This window comes from Dermacentor albipictus, chromosome 4 (assembly GCF_038994185.2).
Source record: "Dermacentor albipictus isolate Rhodes 1998 colony chromosome 4, USDA_Dalb.pri_finalv2, whole genome shotgun sequence".
Lineage (NCBI taxonomy): Eukaryota > Metazoa > Arthropoda > Arachnida > Ixodida > Ixodidae > Dermacentor > Dermacentor albipictus.
This window is the reverse complement of record NC_091824.1, coordinates 101,477,110-101,494,847: the sequence shown is the minus strand read 5'-3', so window position 1 is coordinate 101,494,847 and position 17,738 is coordinate 101,477,110. Positions and strand designations below refer to the sequence as shown.

The 17,738-nt window shown below is 44.3% G+C and overlaps 1 long non-coding RNA gene across 1 annotated transcript in view; it reads right to left on the bottom strand.

The window, feature by feature from the left end:
* Positions 1-394: 394 nt before the first annotated feature.
* Positions 395-17,738, bottom strand: part of LOC135904602 (uncharacterized) — a 250,725-nt gene continuing 233,381 nt past the window's right edge. The window contains exon 4 of the long non-coding RNA XR_010565168.1: positions 395-717. This is a non-coding gene — a long non-coding RNA (uncharacterized lncRNA). The remainder of the gene's footprint in view (positions 718-17,738) is intronic.

Here is a 17,738-nt window from a genome sequence, read left to right as displayed (position 1 = left end):
CACTTTAATTACCTCGTTCGTTTCTCCAGCTCGCTCGAAGTCAGAAGGTGAACAGTGTGCTCTCTTCCTCGGGCATCGAGCGCCTGACTCTGCAAAGTGTCTTCAGCGACGGAGAATAAAAGCAAGAACAGGCAAAGCGAGCGCTCATGCATACGCTTTGACAACTTCCATTCCAAAGTGGGCCGAGAGCTAATTTATTTGCTGCTGCTAAGGGGCCGAATGGTGGTCCACCGTGCTTTAGTAAGCACAAAAAAAGCTTTCAAACGAGAACGTGAGCTGTAGGATCTAATAGGACGGGAAAGGGCGAAGTGAAGACAAAAGAAAACAGTTTCTTTGTATTGGAAACCACTTTACTGAAACAACTGATTCGATCACCGGCATGTAGGACTGTTTCTGACTTCGCCATTCCCTTTCACATTTAAGCTTTGGCAAGCTTTCTGAAGGAAAAAAAAACTAAAAGAAAAAAAAAGATCGCGTTTACAATAAGGCGACCAGGCGCCAGTAGTTGGCCATCTCCTTACCCTGCCGGAACCAGCTTTATCATATGCTCGTTCACCCTTGTGATTTTCGTGTTTTCCCGGGGTCGCACAAACGAAGACAAGGGTAGGCATGTTGTTCTTTGGAACCATCGCGCTGAGAGGTCATCCTGCTGGTACCGCTAATAGGGACTTCGACGTGCATTTGAATGTTGTGGCGTGATTGCATCGCCGCTCAAATCTGTAAGACAAATTATTTGCTTAAGTCGCAAGTGCGAGTACCTATAGTAGAGACAGGAGGACAACTGAAAAGGTCATTGCGCATTGCTAAAAAATGAGTGCAAGCAATAGAGTTACGCTTCTTAAAGTGGAACTTTCTTTTCGAACCATTGTCAACTTTGCTGAATCTAGCTCCTGCTGTGATCTTGAACAGCTCGTGCGAAAGAAAACACTCGTATACAATGGGCTTATAGAGTACATAACCACACGCTCTGACTCTCCAGTTGCACTTCAAACGTCAATGCTCTTTATGGAATTATACTATCATACAACAAATCTCATAAATATCCGCACTGCAAGAAATTTCCGGTTTCAAACCTGTAATTCCTTTAATGTAGAGAAACTTTCTGTGCAGGTGTTCTCGGGTTTTGGCGCATCTGGTCAGACCTTTTCTGGTCTAGTAAAGTAGGCCGATCTGTGAGGCAGTGCAATACTAAACTGGGACCATCCCCGTCACAACGAAGTACTCTCCCCGGTCGCGTTGGTGACATGGGCCGCGTGTTGTGGTTATCCGCGTTTAACCAAGCACGTACGTAATCGCTACGTTGAAAACCGTGGTTCAGAAGATGAAATGATGTAGAACATTTATTTAATCACATTACAAAAGCTTCGTTTCACGTAGATTCCAACATGCCGGTCGATTTCACCCAGTTTTTTTCGTCATCCCATGAGCATCAGCTTAGTGGGCGTCTTTGTCAGGGGGAAGGGGGGGACAGAAAACATGTCAAGGTCATGTTTCGTCTTCGACGAGTATGTTCTGCACCCTTGAAGTGTTCGAGGCGCATGTAGCTTGCCACAGCATCAAGCGTCCCAGGCGACTAATAGAGAAGTCGTGTTCGGCGCCTCAAAAAAGGGCAAAGAGCTCCAAAGTAATAGCCACCACTCCTACATTTACGAGCCTTACGAAAAAACAGATATTTCTTGCAAAAACTTAATTTTGTTCTCTTTTCACCCCAGTCAACATTTCAAGGTAGCTGCATTAAAGCTGGCGTTGTTAATAAAGACAAAAGAAATAGACTGGCACCATTTAGCTAGATGAACTTGTTTTCTTCAGTATATTTCTTTCATTTTCTTTCGCTAACGGCTTGCAGTGTTGTACACTTAAAAAAAGAAGGCGAGGAGTTGTATTTATGAAATTTGTTTGCTACATTGAAAACTGTTAATTTGAAGTTTCAAAACAACGCGCAGAAACGTGCGTTACTTAATAGAACATTCATCATAAGATGATGGAAAGGTTAGACGTGAAAGGGAAGTTCTGCTTCTTGCTCCTGCTTGTAGCAGAACGCTAAACGGAATGGCAAATTGCTCACAGGAATAGCTAATTTTGTAGCTGAGAAAACATTGTTCTGGCAACACTTTGAGGCTTTCCGAAAGCTGTTATGAAACTACATGAACTGATAACATGCTCAGGAGGCGACGTTTGGTCCGTGCGGGGTTCGGCGTACAGTCATCTTTCTGCAGAAGTAATTTCAGCCGTGCGCAGTTTCGTGTTTCTTGAACTCTGGCCGAGAGTGTTGGGGGAGGGGCGTGGAACCACGTCGACTACTACACGAGTGCGATCTGATCACTGGTCACGTTGGAACCATTTATGGACACTGCCTTACTACAGGTAAACCCAACATTGGCAAAGCCACTCTGAGGCTTTTACCAGGATAAAAAAAAAGGAAGCTATATTTCTAATGAAGCACCGTAAGCGCCAAAAAACAAATGAAAAGGAAATGAGCGCGAAGGAGGTGTATCCTAGGCCTCAATACCCGCGAGGTTTGTCAAAGTCACAGTCAGAGTATTTTATTTATCGCATCAGAAAACGGCTCCCTCAGACATAAAGGCAGTTAATGCCTGACAGAGTCTCAACTCCCTTCCCCCCACTCCCCAAACATCTCACCCAACATCACTGTAATAATTGCTACATTGTCTGTCAACAAAACTTTAAATATATATCAGTCGAAAGCACTGGCAACAATGCATCAAAATGAAAACATTTGAAACAAGAGTATTCTGTATGGTGAGAAATGCGCAACTAAGAACGAATGACATTTGTGACATGAAGCGAATGAAAATCGACCAAAGCAATGAAACAGGAACAATAAAAATGGAGTCACAACTGAAACCAACATTTAGGGCTCGCTGGTCACACTGAGAAAAAAAAAGTATTCCATATTTGTGTGGTAAGAAGGTATCTGCTTATGCTCTTTTTAAATGCCTCCGCTGAGACGCTGTCTGTAACAGTGGTCATACCTGTTTTACGTCTATTCAAAAAATCAGGAATCTGGTATGATAATTTTTGGGAACCGTCGTTAGTGCGAATGTGTGTGTGTGTGTGTGTGTGTCTTTTTGTTATAAATGGTATGCCGGAGGTTGTACGGGTGTTCTTTATGGACGTATTTTTGTAAGGACAATGATGAATTCTGTTTAATTTGACTGTATATAACTAACGCTATTTCTTAAATCTAATGTGCGAGATAGTAAAGATTCGAGGTTTTGAAATAGTGCGGCAGAGCGTGCTGAGCGCGGTACATTCTCTATTTGACGCAACACTTTTTTTCTGCAGTACATGTAGTCTTTTTAAATTCGTTTTCGTGGTCGTACCCCATACAAGGACGCGGCAGTGCAGACGAGAGTGTACTAGGGCATAATATATGTGTTTTTTTAACCAAGGTGGTAACAGATCCTTTAGTTTAAACGTGACTCCGAATTTTCGTGAGATGTCTGCTTGTATTTTGCGACATGTGCTGACCAACTGAGGCGTTCCTGAAAAAGTACACCAAGGAATTTATGGGATCTAACGCCGTCGATTTGCTGATCACTGAAGTGAAGAGCAATGTCTGTCATATATTTATTCTCTGGTCTAAAAGCAATAAATTTTGTTTTCTTCGTGTTTAAGGCTCATTTATTCACGCCAAGTCATATTGATAAGTTTTCAAGCCAGGAATTCGCTTGTCTCTCTATGTCCCCTATATTAGCCCCTGAAGGAAGGAAGGAAATCAACTTTATTGAGGTCCTGCAGGCCACGAGAGCTTTGGGCTCTCATGGATTGGGCATCTCCCACGACGGAACCGGGAGGTTGAGTTTCCTGGCGGCGTCGTGGACCTGCTGGACGGCCCAGAGTTGGGGAGCGAGTTCTTCGCTCCGGATTGCTTCTTCAAACTTGCGCTTGTCCTATTCGTAGTTTACGTGAGCTTGCGAGCACGGCCAGAGTAAATGATATACGTTAAGGGATGTATTGCAATTGGTGCAATGAGACTTGTCGTAGAGCTCAGGCATGTAATGGTGTAATCTGTTTTGAGTAGGGTATGTGTCTGTTTGTAGCATTCTGAGTGTAACCCCTTGAGCTCGAGTGAGCGTGCGGTGTGGCGTGCTATACTGTCTGCGTTGTAGGTAGTAGTGTTTAGTGTTTTTATTGTATGTAGTAGGCGCGTACTTATTCTCCGAGTGGTTGGGTGAAGCCGCGTGGTCTGTAAGCGTGCGTGCAGCCTCGTGTGCTGCCTAGTTAAGGTTGGGGACGTCGCCGGTCTTTGGTCCCAAGTGTGCCGGGAACCAGTATATGAAGTGGTTCTTAATCTCTTTCTTTGAAACAATTCTGAGAGCCTGTGCGCAGACCGTGCCCTTTTGGAAAGCTCTGATAGCGGCTATGGAGTCGCTGCAGATACGGGAAAGATTGTCGTCGGTGAGCGCAACAGCGATGCATGCAATAACCGTGGCTGCATATCTTGTGGATCCGCGGCCGTCCACAACCTCCACTGCAAAAGCTTTGTTTCCCGTGTGTGCCGCCGCGTCCACAAAAGCTGAGCGTTTACGGTTCGCCAAGGCTTGGTTAAGAAGGAATTGTCCTCTCGCTGGTCATCTGCCCCTGTTGTTTTCGGGGTGTACGTTCCTGGGTATAGGGCGGACCGTGATCTTGGCCCCTGAAAAAGATGTGTTAGTATCGTCAGCATAGAGGATAATATGCGGGGTCAGCGGAACATTTACGACATCATCAATATAGAGAAGAAATTATAATAGTCCAAGTATAGACCCTTGTGTTATCCAAAATGATATAACACGAATACCAGGCTGAGCTTGGTTTACCGCAGTATACTGGGTTGTGTTCGTTAGGTAACTGGTAACTAGATATAAGGCAACCTATTTAATTCCTTAATTGGTTAACTTTTGCAATAAGGTATCATGTTTACCGGAGTCAAATGTTTTTTTTAATCAATAAACAATCCTACGGTGTATAATTTATGCTCAAGATTATCGATTATTCTATCTTTAATATTTAATTGAGCCGTTTCTGTTGACTTATATTTCTGAAACCCATGCTGCTGCTCCACTATAAGGTTATTTTGTTGATAGTAACTTAGAAAGCGTACATTGATAACTTGCTTTATTATTTTCGAGAACATTGGCAAGATAGAAATTGGTCTATTATTGCTCAAGACATCACTTCGCCTCCCTTATGAATCACCGCTACTTTTGCAATCTTGATTTTAAGTTCAGTTGTTTTCCCTGATAAGATGAATTTTAGCCAATCTCAGAATGCGGTTGACAGAATGCATGACCGCAACGGGCAGTAAAGGTTGCCCAGTATAAACCACGGTTAGGGTCTTCTGCTAAAAATGCACTGGGTCTCTAAAATTGGTATGACGAGCATGACAAGAGTGAGTGGTATTCTTCCACATGCTCGGTCAGAAGCTGCTGCAAATGTTCAATGTCTTATGAAAGAAAACGAGGTCATGGGTATCTCTGCCTCCACAGTTGAAAGAGTGCGACGCGTGAACCTTGACGAAGAGAGAGAGAGAGAGAGAAAATACGAAGGAGAGAGATAGAGAGAGAACGCATCGTCCGAAAGTTTCTTCAAAAGCCATTTTGGCGAGAAACGATGCCTTGATATTGATTTCGGCGGCTCAGAAGCGGAAGAAGAATGGAAGGAACGCCGTTTCAACAACATCAACAAAAAAGAACATTTTGGCCGCGTCATGCCATTGGTCACAATGCCTCAAGTGAACTATGCTTTCTATTTTCGCCCTTCGTTGAGGAAATCAAATCTTTATTCGGCGAGGTCAAAGCACTTTCGCGTCGGCGTGCCAGCGTTAGCGGGAACCCAACTTTTTATCGCCTCTCGGTGGGCTGTATTCTGAATGGGGGCAATAGGGGGCAAGTCTGCGCGTGGAGCCCAGTTCTTCCTGCGAAAAAAGCGCAGCACAATTCAAGCAACCTGGTGCGCTCTCTCGTGGTGGCGCGAGATCCAAAGCTTTGCTGTGCACTTTGGAGACATCACTGCTGCTCGCCTACTAAAGCTTTCGGAGAATAGTTGCGCGAATGCGCAGAATATTACCAAATATGCGGCGATTCACCCTCGTACTACTCCTATGGAGCAAATGCATCACCACCTTGAGCTGGTGGGAATGATCCTGAAACAGTACTCGTAATCACGCACATCTGGCAAGTACACCGCACTGAACAAGTGTTTATTTTGTTTACTCAGTCTCTATTCTTCCTACTGGTTCACCAGTGAGCAGTGCATGACATCACAACGTTTCTTTTCCCGTTGATAACAGTAGGTGGGGGGAGGGGGTTGTATAGTATGGAGCCTATGCTCCACTTCACTACTGCGACCGCATTGTGGTGGAGATACGGGCGCGCAGAGACGTGAGTATGGCGTCGTAAACAAGCTATAGCTAAGCAAGTTATTCATTCCACTTTGTATACGAAATTTGTACGCGTCTTTTCTAGGTTTAAGGCGATAGTGAAAATCTACCAAGCAGTAAGGCAACTTTTGTTATGAACAATCTGGTTCTTCCCTATGCCCATCTTCATTCTTACTCCTGGCGATTCCTTGTCCATTTCCGGTCCGCTACCCTACGCAGTCTTCTCATACGACAGAAAACAACAAAACACGAATAGCAATCATAAAGTGATCTCGATGTCTGCCGAAATAGTCTTTGCGCTGGTAGAGAGCCGTTCCTTGTCGTTTCAGCTGCTCGGATGGAATGCAGCTGTTTTACGACCCATGCACCGATGACACGGATATCGGCTTCGAAATGGTGGAAGCCAAGAGGCATAACTCTGTGAGGCTAACGGTGTCTTGGTCCTTCTAGAACACAGACATGAAACTGCTCGCGGTACGCCTCCTCGTAACTCTTACTGCGCCTTTCTCGCGAATTAGTTTCTGACTCTTGGAAAGGAAAAATCATCAACACCCAATGCCACCAGCAATAGACGCACTTCTACATTACCAAGGTAGCCGGCCGGCAACCTCGTGATGAGGTTTCGTCGTGAATGATCGCGTCTAGAGCATGTCGAGATAGGTCGTAATTCGCACCTCTGGCAATACGGATACGCCCGCGGCTTAGTAGCCTGCTAAAGACTGTGGACGAAGCGAGTCATTTCCTCGGCTTCGGTACTTGCTCTTTTGAAAGCTTATCGTCCGGCATGTCTAGTTAGAGCACATCCACTACAGCAGATTGTGGAACAAAATAACAATAGAGCGTTGCATTACTGCTGCAATAACGACGACTCAGTTTCTTCACTTATTGAGCAATTGGCATATGAAAAGAAAAAACTAAACCGCTGAATTAACTTTGCGTAACCTATCTTGCGGACAGAAACAGTAGTTCTCGCTTTTGTGGTAGCTGAAATTACTTCATTTTTACACGTCAGTCTTATAAACAACTGCTGAAATTGTCGCGGTTAACTTACTAGAAAAAGGTGGGAATGCTAGCAATCCTTGCTCCATCAGAGCGTTATATTTTCTTTCTTACTAAGTATAGAGTGTACCACAACCAAACAGTCTACGGGGAAGTGTCACTGATAGTTCACATTTATGCACCCCAATTTTCTCTTGTCAAGTACAAGGTGCTTTTCAGAACCAACATATTTTGGGGGGCAACATTGTCCTTTAGAATTAACCAATCTCTTCACAGCCACGTCACTAAAGGACATATAATTTCTTTAGTAGGTTATTATATTTTGTCGTGATGTAATTATGATGTTTGTCTAAGAGATGATAATTATCTTTTTTTTATTCACAGAAGATTAAAATGTTGTTTGTCCGGTAGATAAACGTCTGGAACAAGTGAGCCGGTGCCACCGCTTGCCAGACAGTAGTACCGACGTATCTCTTTAATAAAGGAAGGCCACAGATTGGATTGAATGATCCATCCATCTGCTCAGGATAAATTTTTATGCAATAATTGGTGCGGAATACTTGTTATGAGATGAATACTTTCGTAAGAACAAAACTGAAAGGGGATGCCGCTCTCTACATGCGAAAGCTATAGCGTGGGTTAACTAGGTGATAGAAGACCATGTGTGCTTAACAGCTACAATGTATTTCCCTTTTAAATACCGGACGTAATGATTTCGTAAATGTCTCATTGTGTGCCGTCTTGCATTCTAATGTTGGAGAAAATACTTTTTTTTATGATTTTATGATTTTTTTACTGTCCGTCTCGTTCGTGATTGCCCGCTCCTTAGATGCTAACCGATTGAGTTTCATTCGTTGTAAAAGAACATTTCCTATATTTTTAAAGAAGGCGACAAACAGGCAGCAGCTTATGAATAAAGTATTTGATTATGCAGAACATACACATCCCATAAGCCCAACACACGCCCGAGGAAGGGAGTCTTGGTTTTCTTCAGACCAGGCACAATATGTCACTGGAACCTCTCCTGACGTCCGAAGAGCGACAGTGACAAAACCATGCGCACTGATTTAAAAATTATGGAGTTTTACGTGCCAAAACCACTTTCCGATTATGAGGCATGCTGCAGTAGAGGACTCCGGAAGTTTCGGCCACGTAGAGGAATAAGCAGAGAAATAGAGCTGAGTAGAGAAATAGAGAAATAGAGGTGTGGTATTGGCTGCGCGAGTAGCGACGTCGTTTCTCTCCGTCGCAGCCGAGCGCGTGCACCGCAGTTTCTTTCCGGCTACGAAATGGTACAGGCCACGCGTCATACGTACTCCTAGGGAGCATGCAGCTTTCGATCAGCAACGCCGCGAGCAGAAGCGGGAACAAGCTCGTCTACGCTGTGCCCCGATACTGCAGCCCGGTGGGCGCAAGAACAAGCTTGTGGAGTGAAGCAGAAGCAGCAGCTGGGTATACCAAGGATCCGGCAGCCTACCAAACCGCTGTTCAATCAACCGTTGTGATTAACACAGTGACAAACACTGGTGCCGCACCTTTCAGCTTCGCTGGTTGATCCTCTGTATGAAGCGCTTGGGCGGTGATTTCTGTCAGCCCGTCAAACTTTATGGGAAGTTCGAGGCAAGCGGCCGCCTCCTTGCAGCAGCAACTTCTGATTCCAGCATATACCTTAGTGCGGTCCGTGCACTTTTTCTTATCAAGCACCCTCTTTTCAAACAGTGACTTTCTCCTGGCCTTCTTTAGGACTTTCGCCAGCTAATTTTTGATTTCAATGGGCATATTCCCATTTAACGCAGCCACTGGCCGATAGATAGTAGAATCATGAACGGTGCGCGGATCAGTGCACTTCTTCCTGACGTTACTGTGTATATTGAGATAGTGAACGAAATAGGCTGAAGCGAGCTACGGTTCGAACTTCGATAAGAATTCGGCACTTCGTGACAAAGCCGACTGTCGTCCGCTCACGCTCGTCCACGTAGGAGTCTAGCTTTGGCCCCATTGCTCATGGGTATCATAGTCGTCGCGCCTCAATAATATCAATTAGTTTTGAACAGTAGACTATTCTCTAACAAGGTGAAACTGAAAAACAAAGCACACGTACCACGCTTTCCAACACGCGCTCATTCTTGGCAACTCCTGGCTAGACGCCTTGTAGACATCGCTTTGTATTGAGCTATTGATAGCGTTTTAAAATAGGCTATTTATAAGCGGCTACTGTCCGTTCATCAAGGTGATGCAGTACATAGCTGATCCAGATCACGTAGCACCGTCAGAGTGGAGCACTCGAGCGCGAACGCACACGCCACCTATGAGGTCTCCCAACCTCGAGTTTGCCGCCAGACACGAGCGGCGCTCCTTCCCCTATCGTAGAGACTCGTCACCATCGCTCTGTGCACCGACGCCGCCAGACGATGGCGGTCGAGCTTTTGCAAACGTGCTCCTAGTCTCGTCTGTGTTTCGCAATCACTGAAGTGGCCGCAAGACAGGCGGGTAGGCAGCTGTTGCGTGAACTGCAAGAACAGTGACGAAAATATCTGAGGCCTGCAGCCGGCTGAGAATCTCTACAGATGCCTAGGCAAATGGAATGAAAAGAAACGCAGGGAAGCATGAATACCCATCACAGGTTCATTTTATTCGGAATATAAAGTTTTGCCGTTTTCCAGACTTCCTATAATTATGCGGGCTAGCGTTGCTTCGTCGTCATTGAAGTTTGCTCATGACGATGAGAATATTGCTGCAGCTTCTGCGTTCTTTGAATGATGCATCGAGCGGCAGCTGATGTGCGCGTTCTCAGCCAGCACGCTGGTGCAGACAACAGCGTAAGATCGCATCAAATTGATACGAATCGTGCAAAATCATGATAGAAAGTACCTGTGTAGAAGCATTCTATCCTGATCGGCCTCAATTGTGATCCAAACTAAAATGCTTGTGTGACAGGGGTACACATTCGTCATGAGTTTCGGGACCTCATGGACGTCACAGGCGTGTCGCGCGAGACGATGCTAAAAGCGCCTCTCTTGGTAATTGTGACGCCCACGCCTGTTTTTTCACGCTTTTTTTTAGACTGACAGATCATTTGCCTTTTTCTTGGTTTCCGTTTTTACCATGCGTCTCATCCCATAACATCACACCGCTGCCACTACAGCCAGCGTTCAGCGCTGGCGCCCAACTGAAGCTACGATCTCCAGTGTCACCTTTATTATTGTACCCCAGCTACACACGAGAGCCCCCTCAACTTACGGCACGACGCAGCTAAAATTTTTACATGCGAAAGCGAAAAAGCGCGGCTTACTTGACTCTGCCAACGTTAGCAGTAGTGTTGGTTAGCAGTGGCGTTGGCGCTGGTCCTTAATGTTTTTGAAGCTGCGGCACCGTACGCTTGTGCGGACAAATGCATGGGAGACATAATGTTGCCCGTACTCCTGCACATAACATGGTGACGCAACCGCGCTCACTGGCAACTTTTTCATTGAGCAGCCGTCAGCGGCGCTGCCCAGCGACGTCCGTAGCGTCACCTGACTCAGGTTGGTGCCACGTTTTTTTTTATTATTGAAATGAATATTAGGAGAGGTTGGCTCCTTTATGGTGGCACCGGCTACTCCTTGTCACTTGGGAAAGGAAACAAGTTTGCGTAAAAGGGGAGAATAGCGACGCGAAATATGGCACTCAGTACAACACTGGAGGAATAAAAAATATACAGTCCAACAGTACATGAGTCGAAAAGCTCTGTGCATTAGTTCAGTCCACGTACGCACATATGAAGTCAGATATTTTGAACAGCCAAAACACACAACACATGTAATGCGCTGCAAGTACAGAATAGAATTATACATATTGCGTAACGGTTGCGATCACCACATAAACGAATTATGGACCACAAACAACGTTTGCGTTACTCAGCGTATTCGGATCATCTGATACCTAATATTTTCCCAAAATGTTGGTGTCCTCTAAAAACTTTTTCAGAGCAAGAAGCGCTCGTTCTTGAAGGCCCGCAGTTGGCCATGGGTCAAGTATCTTTCTTAGGGTGAATGGTCTTCTGTCTAACATAAACAAATTTGCTTGCAGTACCCTTCTTCGTGGATCGTATTTCATGCACTCGAGAAGAAGATGATGCACATCTTCGTCTGGATGGCCACAAGAACACTACGGACTAGAGACACGTTTTATTCTGTACAAGAAGTGTTTTGTAAATGCAGTAACAAGACGCTGGTGGGGCACCAATGTTTCAAATTTTCTGTTGTCTCTTAGATTTTCCGGCATTGATAAGTTTATACATAGGTCTATAAAGCATAACTCCGAGTTTTTTGTTTGCTGATCAAACCAGGTAGTTTTGCTGAGGCGACAAGAAATATGTCTCAGGAGCAGATGGACTTCACTACGCAATAGAGGAAGATTGGTTGTCTCCGCGTTATTGTGCGTCCGATTCGCAGCGGCGTCCGCTGCAGTATTAACAGGAATATTGCAGTGCCCAGGTATCCACTGGAATGCAATTACGCGGTTCATTGCGCTTGCTTTTGCAAGTTCTTTGAGTGTCTCATAAAATATCAAAGTGTTCAAAGAATTTTTCTTATTGCTCTGTAGTAATGTGAGAGCGGCTTGCGAATCGCCAAAGATAACCCATTTTTGCGAATGTTTTTCTGATGTTATGAAACGCAAAGCACAGAGGATTGCAAACAGTGCTGCCATGGTGGAAGATGTCTCTCGGGATAACTTGAATGTTTGCTCTAGCGCTAAATGTGGTATGACGAATGCTGAAGTCGAGGAATTTTTATGACACGAACCATCTCTATAAACGTGGATATACTGGGGATATAAGGAGTAAATTTGGAAGAGTGCCAGTTGTTGTGCGGCTACTATGAACATGTCTCTCTTATATATAATCCCGTCAACGGATAATTCTATTTTAGGACATGTTAACATCCAGGGAGGGTAGCAAACATCCACTTTGCGTAATTCAAATCTTGGTAATAATGCTTTATGTTCTATAACGACATCGTGAAATTTGCTTTTGTTTCTTTCGGTAAGCGTGAGGTTTAATGGATGATTCTCGTGTTGGGTTAAGATGCGATAAATATGTCGGCATGTTTCAACCGTTCGTATGACTGGAAATGGTGGGTGACGAGCTTCAGCAATTACTAAAGAACTCGAGGTAAGCTGCGGAACCCCAAGACACACTCGCAGCCCTCTTGCCAGTAAACGTTGAAGGCGTTCCTCAGAAGTTTGCAATAAACCATGGAGAATAGGTGCCGAGTAAGCAGTTCATTGTTTCATGAGTGCGTTATGAACCTGTAGTAGTGAAGAGACTGATCCCCCCACGTTGTGCCAGCGAGTCGCCGAAGTACGTTTATTACTGCACTGGTCTGCTTTTCAATTGCTCGGATGTGTGAAGCCCATGTTAGCTGGCAGTCATGAATAACTCCAAGAAATGTATGCTCTTTGACAAACATCATAGTTTGCCCATTAAGCGTGAGTTGGAAATTATTCAGCTGTCGTCTAGTGAAAGGAAGTACGGCTGTCTTTGCTTATGAAAGACGCATGCCTCTTTCTTTTAAAAAGGTGTCGATACTATCAAGACCCTCTTGCAGCGGTGTTTGTATGTCTTGTATATGAGATCCAGAGGCCCATATGCAGATGTCATCTGCGTACAGCGAATACTGTAGACCAGACGGGAGTTTTAGTGGCAAGGCTGCCATGACACAGTTGAATAAAAACGGACTGAGAACACTGCCCTGCAGAACAGCCTGCGTGATGCTGTGATAATTGCTCTCTCCTTCGATTGTTTCCATGAATATTTTTCTGTCTTTCAAGAAATTTGACACCCATCGCAATGCTCGATCGTGTAGGCCAAGCTCTAACATACCAGCAAGGATGTGTATGTGACTTACAGTTTCGAATGCTCTTTGAATGTCTAAAAATACTCCTACTGTCACATTTCCGCAATTACGTTCATGTTCGACACATTTGGCAATGTCTAATACTGAATCCATTTTACACTGATTTTGTCGAAAACCGGTCATGTAATTGGAAAAAACATTTGTGTGTTCACACCACCACTGCAGTCGACGGTCTATCATCTTCTCCATTAGTTTCGAAAAACAGCTTGTGAGACTGACGGGTCGGTAGGAGTCAAGAGAAAGGGGAGTCTTTCCTGGTTTTAGAGCTGGAATTACCCGGGCTAATTTCCATGAATCTGAAAGAGTGTCTCTTATCCAGATATTAAATATCTCCAAAAGAGCCATTCTTCCTACTGGACCTAGGTTCTTTAACATCATATACGTCACACCATCTGGACCTGCGGTTGTCTTTGCACGGCATGACGAAAGAGCACATTTCGATTCATTTGGACTAAACTCACAGTCAAGTTGAGGATGTTGTGATATAAAGCACGCACGAACTTTCTGCTCTGCTAGTGTTGTCAAACTTTTAAATTGTAGGCAAGTAAATGGAATTCCTGGTCTCGTTATAAGTTGACAGAATTTGTCAGCAACAGATGTTTCCGGAGTGCTTCGAGCTACGGCAAGGGCTCGGAAGAGATGGCTCTGGGTAACTGGACCACTAAAAGATCGGACAACTGACCATATTCTGGGAACTGGAGTAAACGGAGACAACAACGCGCAGTATTTTCGCCATCTTCTCGTACCTAATTTTTGTAAGCGTCTGCGCGATGTTGACCGAGCTTTTTGTGCCATCTTGTAGTCATCCAGCTTACCATTGCGGCGGTAAGCCCGTTCTGCGCTTCTTCTAATTGCTCTTAGATATTCATATTCCCCGTCGACTGCAGCGTATTTATGTCGAACAATGACTTGCTGCAGATCTCGTAAAACTCACACAATATATTTGCAAAACATTGAAAGCTCGGATTTTCGCCCAATGAGTTACTTAAATGGTGACGAAAACTGCCAATTAGTATATTTTGAGTAGCGCTGGGTCCCCTCACTCCGTATGAGGCGATATTTTACCAGGATCGGAAAATGATCACTACCGTGCGTTTCTATGTCCGTTGAACATTCAACGCCATCAAGAAGGTCTTCTGAGCAGAGCGTAACATCTATACAGCTTGAGTAACGAAACTCCCGCAAGAACGTTGGAGAGCTGTCATTTAACACAATCAGATTACTTTTTTCTGCGGCAGACTCTATGATGCTTCCACGGGAATCGTTATATTCACTACCCCAGACGACGTTATGTGCGTTGAAGTCTCCAAAAACCAGCACATGCGAGTTTGCGATACCAAACACATTCACCAGGCTGTAAACTGATATTTTGCTAGCACATTGTAGATAAAGACTGATCACTGTGACGCTTGCATTTCTAAAAGATATCTTGCATGCTACGAACCCCGGTATATTTCAATCACTCGACTGTAATAAATAGGGCGGAAGGTCCTTTCTCACGCATAACATCGCTCTACTACTTCCAGCAATGCGCGATGATTTATATATAACATAGTTTGAAAGACGAAAGTCATCTCTTACGCCTGCTTCCTGTGTACATAAAACAGGAAAGTTATGTTGAGCTAGTAGTTCACAAAAATCAGCTGACTTATTTCGAAGGCTATTAGCATTCCACTGAAATATGAAAACATTGTTATAACGATTATTCATTGTAAGCCTGCAGTGAAGCTGGTGGTGGTTGTGGAAGCACCAACGATTCCATAGAAAGCAGTGTTTTTACCTCTGGTAGGTTGTCTGCTTGTGCAATGGCACTTAGAATTGCACGCAGAGCTGTGAGTAGCATGGGCAGGATCATCTGGGCTACGGGTAAAGACGCGTAATCACCAAACGACGCTGAAGCTCCATGCGTGCTCGAAGCAGGTCGTTGAAGAGTTGACGCGCGGTATTTCATAAGTTTCACGGTGTTACGGAAGGCAACCGGCTGGGGCCCTCAATAAGGCTTTTAGTTTAATGTAAGCACTCTGGGCTATCCTTGCATGGTTTTTTTTCCTTCGTGTATTCGTATGTGCTGCAACGTTACTGTAACACGGAACCTCGCCAACAAGCATTACTACTGTCGGAAAAAATACAGTCTGGTATTATTATGCTAATTACTTTCGACATCTTGCAATACTCGATGTTCAGAAAGAGGAAACGAATAAGAGGACCCGGGTCAAAAGCAGAATAATTTCGAATCCCATCATGGCACCGACATTGTTCGATTTGTTTGAGTCTTACATTTTGATTTCCTGGAACGGCTTCAGCGTATTGTGGCATAATGTATGGGTGCGCCCAATGAGATATTTCTTTTATATGAGCAGTGTCGAAATACCAATGAATTGTTTTAAATGAAATGTGAAAGAAAATGTAGCAACGTGTGTTTATGTTCAACAGAAGATGCCGTCAAAAGTGGTCCCATGAAGAGAGCTCTCGTATGCAGATCGGTTTTATTGGATTCCCTGCGATGAGGTTTCTGTATTGGTTTTAGGCAGAACTTGAAAGAAGGAAAGAACATAAAACGACTAGAACTTCATCATGTGTAGAACGCGCCTCTGCTGAAAGAATAAGTATGGTATGCCGCTGAAAAAGTTATTCACTATGAGAAAAGGAAAAACGAATGCACAGTAAAAGTGAGTGAGATATTCCCAATGGAGAAACAAAGAATCATTCTTTATACACCCACCGAGAGCATTTACTTGCTCTCGAGGAAACAAATCTGCGACCAAATTGCAAAATGGGCAAGTGATGGTCCTGTACCATTAGTACCACGAGGAGAGAGATGGCCGGTTGGTGGAACACAAACAGATGTGTAGTAAATAGAGAACAGTTTAAGACTTGAGACAAGAAATAGCCGTGGGTTTTCTTTAAATGAAATTATCATTGCAATGTGCACCACCAAAACGAGACTCTATAGAGTGTGTAATAATTTTCCTTCAACATTTATAATAAGGGCTCACAAAATAATTTATGCAACCCTTCCTTCAGATGCAATGGACTTGATCACTGTTGCATCGTACCTTCTTAGAATATTTGCCATGACAAACGCCTATAGCATTGGCCGTGGTGAACGTATGAAAAATCCTGTATTTTTTATCTCTAGTATGTGAAAAACAGTGGCCGTGCTCATTTCAATAAAATAACTGTTGCAGTTTCGTCCACAATGCGAAACAGTTACGCAATAACTGGCATAATACTTTACGCAGTAAGCCTTGCACCATTTCTCGCGGTATCGCTTGCAGTTAAAATTCGCAGAATAGCGTGGGCAAGCTCCTCTTGAGAAGAAAAGTGATTAATTGCTTTATTATCACGTAACCAAAATAAGGAGGCAAATAAAACTTTATTTAGTTATGCCTCTAGTCTGGGTCATCTTCATTTGTGTAGGCGGCGCACCTAACCAACTGAGAAGCAGAGATGCAGTACATCTTATTCCTGCTATTTCTTATCCTGCCTGTCACTCCTTGCCACTGGTATTGTTTACGTTCCATCACATCGGCGCTGGTTTATGGATAATACGCAGAGCGTCGCGTGAGCCAATCATTTTAACGAGCGCGAATGAGGCTAAATGTGCCATTGCCCTGGAGCTGTGTTCTGTGCTGCAGCATCGGCGTGCGAAGAGGCCGAATCTTCTAGTGGCACTCTGCTGGTCCACAGTTAGAATCCTCGCAGGGCTGTGCGAATTCTTTTATTTAAACTTCAGGCAAATTACTCCGCGATGACAGCGATGAAGAATGCCAGACACCAAAAAGACTGGTAAAGTCAGCACTTAACAGTCTAGAGGTGCTCTGTAAAATATAACAGAACAGCGTAACTTCGACACAACACAAACACAGTAGTGCAAAAATGACCGCTGTAAAAATGGCCTTCATTCTTGTAGGAGGTAAGTTGGCCATGAGAGGCGGTGTAAATTTCTCTCACTTTGTTCTGGTTCAATTGCCGCAGCGCAGAGGAAGCACTGGAACTGGTTGTTCAGAAAAGTCCAAATTGCTGACTATTTAAAGAAAGCGATCAGTCAGCTTGGATTGGAGCCCATTTATAATTACGGGTTCTTCGACCACCAGTGGGGTTTCCCGGAGAGCCGTAACTTTGTGTTTTTACACATCTATCTGTTTCACAGCGTCAGACATACGCTTTACAAGTGTAACAAGCGATAAGATAGTACAAGGTTGGAAAGATTCACATGGTATACAACTATTTTTATTGTCCTTCCTCAACAACGCTTCCTCAACACCTTCCTCAACAACGTTTCAATACACTAGCCTTCTTGGGGCATTTCACGCACATCCCAGGGGCTATTTCTTTATCTGTGTCTGTATCTATGTATCTTTGTATATAGATACATATGTTCGTATGTTTGTATCTGACCGTTCTTCCGCCGACCTGGGTAGCTGGTTAGTCAGGGGTCGACTGACTAGCCTGGC